Source organism: Convolutriloba macropyga, chromosome 9, assembly GCF_964194025.1.
Source record: "Convolutriloba macropyga chromosome 9, txConMacr16.3, whole genome shotgun sequence".
NCBI classification, from domain to species: domain Eukaryota; kingdom Metazoa; phylum Xenacoelomorpha; order Acoela; family Convolutidae; genus Convolutriloba; species Convolutriloba macropyga.
In genome coordinates this window covers 47,410,697-47,419,387 of record NC_134476.1, presented here as the reverse complement: position 1 = coordinate 47,419,387, position 8,691 = coordinate 47,410,697, and positions in this window count along the sequence as shown.

Here is an 8,691-nt window from a genome sequence, read left to right as displayed (position 1 = left end):
GTATTCATAGCTGCCAATGTCACAAAATTTGTTATAAAGATCCTTTGTGTAAGAAAAATACTAATTCTCTTTTTCTTTTAAGAAAGTTTCCATATTGGTCTTTTAAAAACCCATTTCATCGATGAGAGGTTCAACTTTTAATTTTGCAAGAAAATTGTTTAATGTATATTAATGAACATTGGTTGCGATACAAACAGTTGTACAATTTATCAATGAAAAATTTTAGTGAATTCTTCAAAATCTGAAACAGTGGCGAAAGAGTAGCATAATAAACTATCTAACCAGCTAGACAATAAACTAAGTTTTGCGACCGTTGTAATCGCAGCAATATTTAACTTAAATTATCAGGTCATTTTGGTTTTCGACATCTCAAAATTATTCAACAACTCAACTTTGTCCCGCCGTTTGATAATTTTCCTGTTTCTGATCAAAGCGTGCCCTAATTTTCATTTGCCAAAAGCTGTTATTGCTTACTCGTCATCAATAGCCGAATTGGTGAGGAGGAGTTTCGCCCTTGCTCGTACCAATCATCGGGCTCTAACAAATTTGTTTTGCTAATATGGTAAATTTTGCTACTATTTCTGAAGAAAAGTTCAGTGAAAAACTTTTCTGAATGCAATCCCAGGTTGAGGTGCCAGACAGAAAGTCGATATGTCCAGACCGAAATGAACGCACCAGGTGGCGTCGTGCGTTCAAAATTACATGATCTGGAAAAAAAATGAACACGTTACGTATGATTACGTTGGTTATAACAATTATTGAAACCCAATTTTGAGTGCTTCCTGTTGTGTTCATTAGAGCGTTTTAGATTTTTTCATTAGTATTAATAATGCGTTCTTTTAAAAGGTATATATATATATATATATATATATATATATATATATATATAATTTGTTTCAATTAGATTTTAGTCCTGAAGACTCACTCCTGAAAAGCATCCGAAATACGAAGGCAAGAAAGTCTACAAGTGAGGAATCATTCCTTAAAAAATTTTGTTTCAGCTTTTCTTCGTTATGGAAACAAATCAAATATATTGGAGAAATTAATTTTTCATCACCCTTTTTATTTGAACGATTTCACAGGGCAACACATTATAAATAAAGAATTGATGAACTGAGCGTTGTTTGAATAGAAAACTAATCAAGTTTTTAAAAAGAAGCAAAAAGTCTTGCTCACAATTTTTACGTATTGATTTTAACTGGTATTCTCACTTCACAGCACGATTATACATTTGAACATAATTGTAAAAATGTCATCCGTACGGTGTTTCATTTTTTTATTTTCTCAACTTCCGACTCGTTTTTCAATGTCTCCTTGTGAGGGGGATTAGTGGAACCATAGAAATGTTTCCCCTCAAAATTGATTTTTTTTCACAAGTCACAACAATCACTATTAGCAAAACAGAAGAGAATTGTTTCCGTCAGAGAATAAATTTTTCACGTTTTTTGCGCATCATGAAAAAAAGAAGCAGATCAAATATACATCCTTTTTGTTCTCTTAAACTGTTCTCTTAAACTTAAACTTGTTCTCTTAGATCAGATAGGCTTGGATTTTAGCAGTAATTTGCAACATCGGAGAAATGCTATTTTAAGAATTGTTAGGCGCGAGTCGTGACAACCATGAAGTTAAATATTTTGCAACTTTTGTAAAAGACATCGCTTACCCTGGGGGAGTACTTTCATTTTGCGAGATTATTAACTTTGCATTAATTGACTTTGCCGATTTAATTTTCTGCAAACGTTTGCTGCCCGAGTCGAAAACAGAAGTTAATCTTGTGAGTTCTTGCAAGATTCTTCCAAAAAAGTTAATCTTTTGTTCTTTGTTTAGGATAGGAAGCAGCCAAAACTAGCTAAAATGAGGAACTAATGGCATTTTGAAACCCACCATCCTGTAGAAAAGAAGTTTAACAATATAGGAAACAAAAACATTCGACAGTTGCTTTTCATAATTTGAGAAATAAAATCAACAATTCTAGTCAAAATTAGATTCTCCAAAAAATTCCTCAACAAATAGAACCACATTTGTTTCTTCCTAAGCTTGATTCAACAGTTTGAAAGGTGGTTTTACTGGTTTACTGGCACGGAACCTCAGTTTTTGAGGAAAAAAATTATGGTAAACGGTAGTAATTTTGAAAACTCTCGTCCAACTAAATTGAGTACAAATGATTAGATACTCAAAATAATTCTGGTCAAAGCAGTATTTTTTCTTCGAAAGTAAACCAGGTTTGCCAAATTTTTATGTCAACACATAATCAATTGGTTTTTTTCTTCTTATTCTGTTTGAAAATTTTGTTTTCCGTTTTTTTTGGGGGAACAAATCTTCATTAGTTTTGTAAACTGTAGCAAAAGCAATCTCTAGCAAAGCTTATTCGTTGTTTCATCGCAGATTTCAACGCCAACTAGACTCTGGTTTTCAACTCAAATGCAATTCAAAATTAAAAGAGCGATATTTTGGACAGTTCAAGATAGACGGAACAAAAATGATCTCTTCAGCAGAATTTGAGTAGCTTTGTTGTTTTCATGGGTGTCCAGTTATACATTTTAGCAAATTATGCACAATTGGTTCTGAAATCGAAGGTTGTTCAGTTGGTAATGTCCCGTTGAACGAATTTTGATATTTCCTATGCAAAAACCAAAAAACCGTAAACAGGTAGCTGATTCAACTTCTCCCTGTCTGGTTTATACTCCAGAGAGCCTTTGGTAAAAACAATTCTCATCAGATCAACAGTTTCTTGCTTTGAGAATTTTTACTTACTTCGGATACCGTTTTTTTTCTTCGAATTTCTATACAACCAAAATACACCTTTACCCACGGTTGGGAAAAAGTTTAGCAACCAAGGATAAAGGCGTTGTGGCCGCAAAGATAATTGTTAAGCCATGGTAACCAGAATACAGCTTGATTCAACAGTTTGAAATGAGTTTTTACTGGTTTTGTGGCACAAAACCTCAGTTTTCGAGGAAAAAATTGTGGTACTAATTTTCAACATTCTCTCCCAACTATATTGAGTAGACATGATTAGAAACCCAAAATTCCTTTTAAAATCAGTATTTTTCTTCAGAAATAAATAAGCTTGGGCAGTATTTTATGTCAACACAGAGTCAATTGGTTTTATTTCTTTTTTTTTTATTTTGAAAAAATTTGTTCTTTGTTTGGTTTCGAGGAACAAGTCTTCATCAGTATTGTACACTGTATCAAAAGCAAACTGTAGCAAAACCTATTTGTTGTTTATTGCAGAATTCATCGTCTACTGTATTCTGGTTTACAACTCAAAAGCAAATTTGAATAAAAAATTTCATTTGTTTTCAGATAAAAAAAACGATACTTGAGTCGTTTCAAGACAAACAGATTTCAGAATCAAGAAAAAAAAATTTCAGCAGAATTTGACTAGTTTTATTGTTTTTATGGGTGTCCAGTTATACATTTTAGCAAATTATGCACAATTGGTTCTGAAATCGAAGGTTGTTCAGTTGGTAATGTCCCGTTGAACGAATTTTGATATTTCCTATGCAAAAACCAAAAAACCGTAAACAGGTAGCTGATTCAACTTCTCCCTGTCTGGTTTATACTCCAGAGAGCCTTTGGTAAAAACAATTTTCATCAGATCAACAGTTTCTTGCTTTGAGAATTTTTACTTACTTCGGATACCGTTTTTTTTCTTCGAATTTCTATACAACCAAAATACACCTTTACCCACGGTTGGGAAAAAGTTTAGCAACCAAGGATAAAGGCGTTGTGGCAGCAAAGATAATTGTTAAGCCATGGTAACCAGAATACAGCTTGATTCAACAGTTTGAAATGAGTTTTTACTGGTTTTGTGGCACAAAACCTCAGTTTTCGAGGAAAAAATTGTGGTACTAATTTTCAACATTCTCTCCCAACTATATTGAGTAGACATGATTAGAAACCCAAAATTCCTTTTAAAATCAGTATTTTTCTTCAGAAATAAATAAGCTTGGGCAGTATTTTATGTCAACACAGAGTCAATTGGTTTTATTTCTTTTTTTTATTTTGAAAAAATTTGTTCTTTGTTTGGTTTCGAGGAACAAGTCTTCATCAGTATTGTACACTGTATCAAAAGCAAACTGTAGCAAAACCTATTTGTTGTTTATTGCAGAATTGATCGTCTACTGTATTCTGGTTTACAACTCAAAAGCAAATTTGAATAAAAAATTTCATTTGTTTTCAGATAAAAAAAACGATACTTGAGTCGTTTCAAGACAAACAGATTTCAGAATCAAGAAAAAAAAATTCAGCAGAATTTGACTAGTTTTATTGTTTATATGTGTGTCCAGTTTAAACAATTTAGCAAATTATTCACCATTGGTTCTGAATCCGAAGGTTGTTCAGTTGGTAATGTCCTGTTCAACGAATTTTTATATTTCCTTTGCAAAAAACTAAAATAACCTAAACAGATAGCAGCCTCAAACTCTCCCTCTCTAGTTTTTAAACTAGAGGGCGCTTGGTAACAACAAATTGTATCATATCAACAATTTCCTGTTTCGAGAATTTTCACTTTATTCGGATACCGTTTTTTTCTTCGAATATCTATACAACCATAATACACCTTTACCTACGGTTGGGAAAACGTTTCCCAGTCGTGGATAAAGGCGTTGTTGTCACGGTAGCTAAATTTTAACTCATGGTAACCAGAATACAGCTTGATTCGACAGTTTGAAGGTTGGTTCTAATGGTCTACTAGCACAGAACATCAGTTTTCGAGGAAAAAATTGCGGTAAGTGGTTCTAATTTTCAAAATTCTCTCCAAACTAAACTGAGCAGACATGATTAGATACTCAAAAGCTTTCTTGTCAAAGCAGTAAATTTTCTTCGACAATAAATTGGCTTTGCCGGTTTTCATGTCAACAGAGAAGCAATTGGTTTTGTTTCATTTTTTTAAATTTGAAAAACTTGTTTTTTTTTGGTTATGAGGAACAAATCTTCATCGTTTTGTACACTGTTTCAAAATAGTCTCTAGCAAAGCTTATTTGTCGTGTCGTTGCAGAATTGAACGCCAACTGTACTCTGGTTTTCAACTCAATTGCAATTTTGAAAAACCTTCATTTTTTAAATCAAAAAAGCGATAATTCGGTCGTTTCAAGACAGACAGACCACAGAATCAAGAACAAAGTAATCTTTTCAGTAGAACTTGTGTAGTTTTATTGTTTTTATGGGTGTGCGAATACACAATTCTGCAAATTATGCACCATTAGTTCTGAATCGGAAGGGAGTTCAGTTGGTAATAGCTTTCAAAGAGAAAATTGTTGTAAAGGGTAGTAATTTTCGAAATTCTCAAAAACTACCGGTTCAAATTTAACAAGGACGGTATTGATCAACTTGAGGAGAACTACTCCTAATTCTCTATGAATGTGACAAGTTTACATTTTGGTCTACGGTTGATTTTTATTAAGACACTTGTGTGAAATTTGGGTTTTTTCGCCTTTTAGGGCACCAAATTTCGTTGTTGTAAAAAATGGGCTTTTGCAGACATATTATAGTGTCACAGATTCCCCATTATCCCCTGAGCACAGAACAGTATAATTTTGTTTGAGTGTAACCCGTTTTCGAAGTAAACTTAACCGAAACATCAGATGTACCTGGTCAAATTTAGCGATTTGGTACGGGACTATTGTACCTTAATTTCTCAGTAAAAAAACCTCTGATTTGGACCATCTTTGTATAAGAAGCGTAATGTGAACTCATCCTTCCGCTCATAGAAGTTTTTTATGAGTTTTTTTAGCCAGTGTTGAGGAATTGACCGCTATACTTGAAGACAGGCTCAGCCCCTAATGACCGGTACATGGGGTGTTTCGAGTAAAAAAAGAGCGTTAATGGTCAATTTCACTAGTGTTTTGTTCTTGTTTAGCTTTGGCACAATCCCACCACGATTCCCACAGGGTTTCATTGTTCAAGTATCTGATTTGAAGTTATAACTGTATAACCTGATGAAGATGTGGGTAATATGAGTTTTTGGTACGGAACATTATCTCATGAATATCTCTAAAGTGTGTAAAAGATTTTCAGAATGGTTTAAGGATATGTACTCAAATTGAAACAACCTCTGATTTGCGCTATTGCCAAACAAATTTGGTGAACCCAGTTTGGATGTATTTGACTGTTTTGGGAGTGGTATTTTTGCCCTTTTAATCCAATTCTTGACCACAAATGGTCGAAATCCGATGTTATAACTTGTATTGTTGGGATGTAGTAGACTTCATTAGCTCCCTACTGAGGTCGCACAACTTTTGTGTAAAATTGATATTGTGAGTTGGGGTTCTTGGGGTCCATGTCGGGTGGGGGGGGGCTATTTGAGTCAATTTGAGCGTTTTCACACAAATTTTACAATTCTAATGGCATCACGGGTATTACTGAGTTTCAATAGACCCCATGAGTTCGGTATTGGTGTCCCACAACACATGTGTTGAATTGTTGGGAGATGCTTAGGGTGTTGGGGGTCATGTCGGGTGGGGGGCTATTTGAGTCAATTTGACCGTTTTCACAGAAATTTTACAGTTCTGATGGCATAACGGGTATTACTGAGCTTCAATAGACCCCATGAGTTCGGTTTTTCTGTCCCACAGCACATGTGTCAATTTGGCGTGGGGTGTGGGTGCTTAGGGTGTTGGGGTGTCATGTCGGGGGGAGGGGCTTTTTTTAGTCAATTTGAGCGTTTTTCACACAAAATCCACAATTCTGATGCCTTAACAGGTATTCCTAGGCTGTAATAGACCCTATGATTTCATTATTGATGCGCCACAACTTTTTTCTGACTGTGGCGTGGTTTTTGTGGTTGTTTCGGGTGTTGGTGGGTTCAAATCGCGGGGTCTGTATTTGACCGCAATTGACCCAATTTTTATGGTAAATTGACATGTCATTTTTCATATATTGTTGAAAATAAGTTCATTTGTGGTCTGGGTGTTCCGTAATGATATTCCAGAACACGTGTTAAAAATTGAGGACGCGGGTTTAGGTAACTCAGAAGTTGGGGGGTTGCTTTCAGTGTTGGGGGGTTCTATTTTGTTCTATTTGAGCAAGTTTGGCCAAAATGATTGAGTAGGGGTGCTTCATTTATAATTAAAAAAAACTTCATTGCACTTTGGGAGTCCCCATGGCAGATCACAGATCAGATATCAAAATTTGGTGTAGGTGGGTTGAGTAGTTAACGAGTTTGGGTCTGGATTCGGTGGATTTGGGTTGTGTTTTGGCCAATTTGAGCACATTTGGCAGTCAGAATTGAGTAGGGATGCATCATGTACAAAACGAAATCTGTTCCATGGTTTTTTGGCGGTCTCCTGGGCATGTCCCAGAACATATGTCACGGTTTGGTAACGGGTGGTTGGGTAGTTAATGAGTGAGCTTCTGTTTTCTGGGGTTGGTCTGTTAGCCAATTTGGCCGAAAGATTTGAGCAGTGGATGCATCATGATCATGTGCCATTCAAGACGTCTTCTGCAGTCTGTGCGTCTCATACTCATTTCCAAGAACTCATAACAGATTTTTGTTGCACGATGTGGGTTGGTACAAATGTTGGAGTGCCGTTTCTTTGTGGGTTGAAAGAGGATTTAGGTCGATTTCAGGAACTTTTTCCCTAGGAAATGAATAGGCGGTGCATCATATTTATTTTAAATTCTGCTTCCTTGTTTCCTTTGGTCCCGTATTTATGTCTCAGCTCAGAGTTGACTCCAAAATATAGTCAGTGGGCGTGGATTGGTTTACAAGTTTTTTGGCTAAATTTTAAGGGTTGCCGCTGATTTTTATCATTGTTTAATAAAAACCTCAGAGTTGAAATGTTTGTGCAACGCTGGTCATTCAAATGCCAGCTGCTGTTCTATGTGAGCTTCATAATTACAGATCACATTTTAGGCTTCATTTTTGTGTTCTGGGATTGTAATTTTATGGGAGTAATTTTTAAAGTAAATTTTGTGTGATTGTCGGAAGTATTGTGCCAATTTTTTGCAGCAAAATGTAAATGGGTTGCAGCATATGACATTAGGAAAACGCTTGCGTTTTACTCGGGCTTGGTAATGATACCCTAGACCCTTCGGCAGAAATTAGTTACAGAGGGAGAAGTGGTTGAGAGTTGCGGGAAGATCGTAGTGCAGTGTAATGGCCAATTTTCAAACTAATTTTTCCGGCGAATTGAACCTTGTGCTAAAATCAAGTAGTTTATTACAAGCATTTCATGATGACTAGGCATTTACAAAATCAGTGATCCAGCAGCTTAATAGAGCAGAGATGCTGTCTGGCATTGAATAATACGTTTGAGGACATGTACAATTCGCCGATAAAATTTGTCTGAAATTTGACCATTACACGCGCCCAAAATATTCCCGCAACTCACAACTACCTCACTCTCTGCAACTTAATTTTTCCGAAGTGTCCAAGGTATCATTAACATGCCAGTGTAGAACGCAAGCATTTTCTCATTTTCATATGCTGGAACCCATCTATATTTTGCTACAAAGTTGGCTCAATGTATCCGACCAACACATAACGTCTAAAAATAAATCCTAAAAGTCACAATCCTAGATCACCAAAATGAAGCCTGAAATGTGTCAATATGAAGCCCACGCAGTGTAGCAGCTTTTTTTAATGACATGCGAAAAACTTCTCAACTCTGAGTATTTCTTTCTCTATAACTCACAAAAATCAACCGCAACGCTTAGAACTTAGCCGAAACACCTGTAAACCAGCCC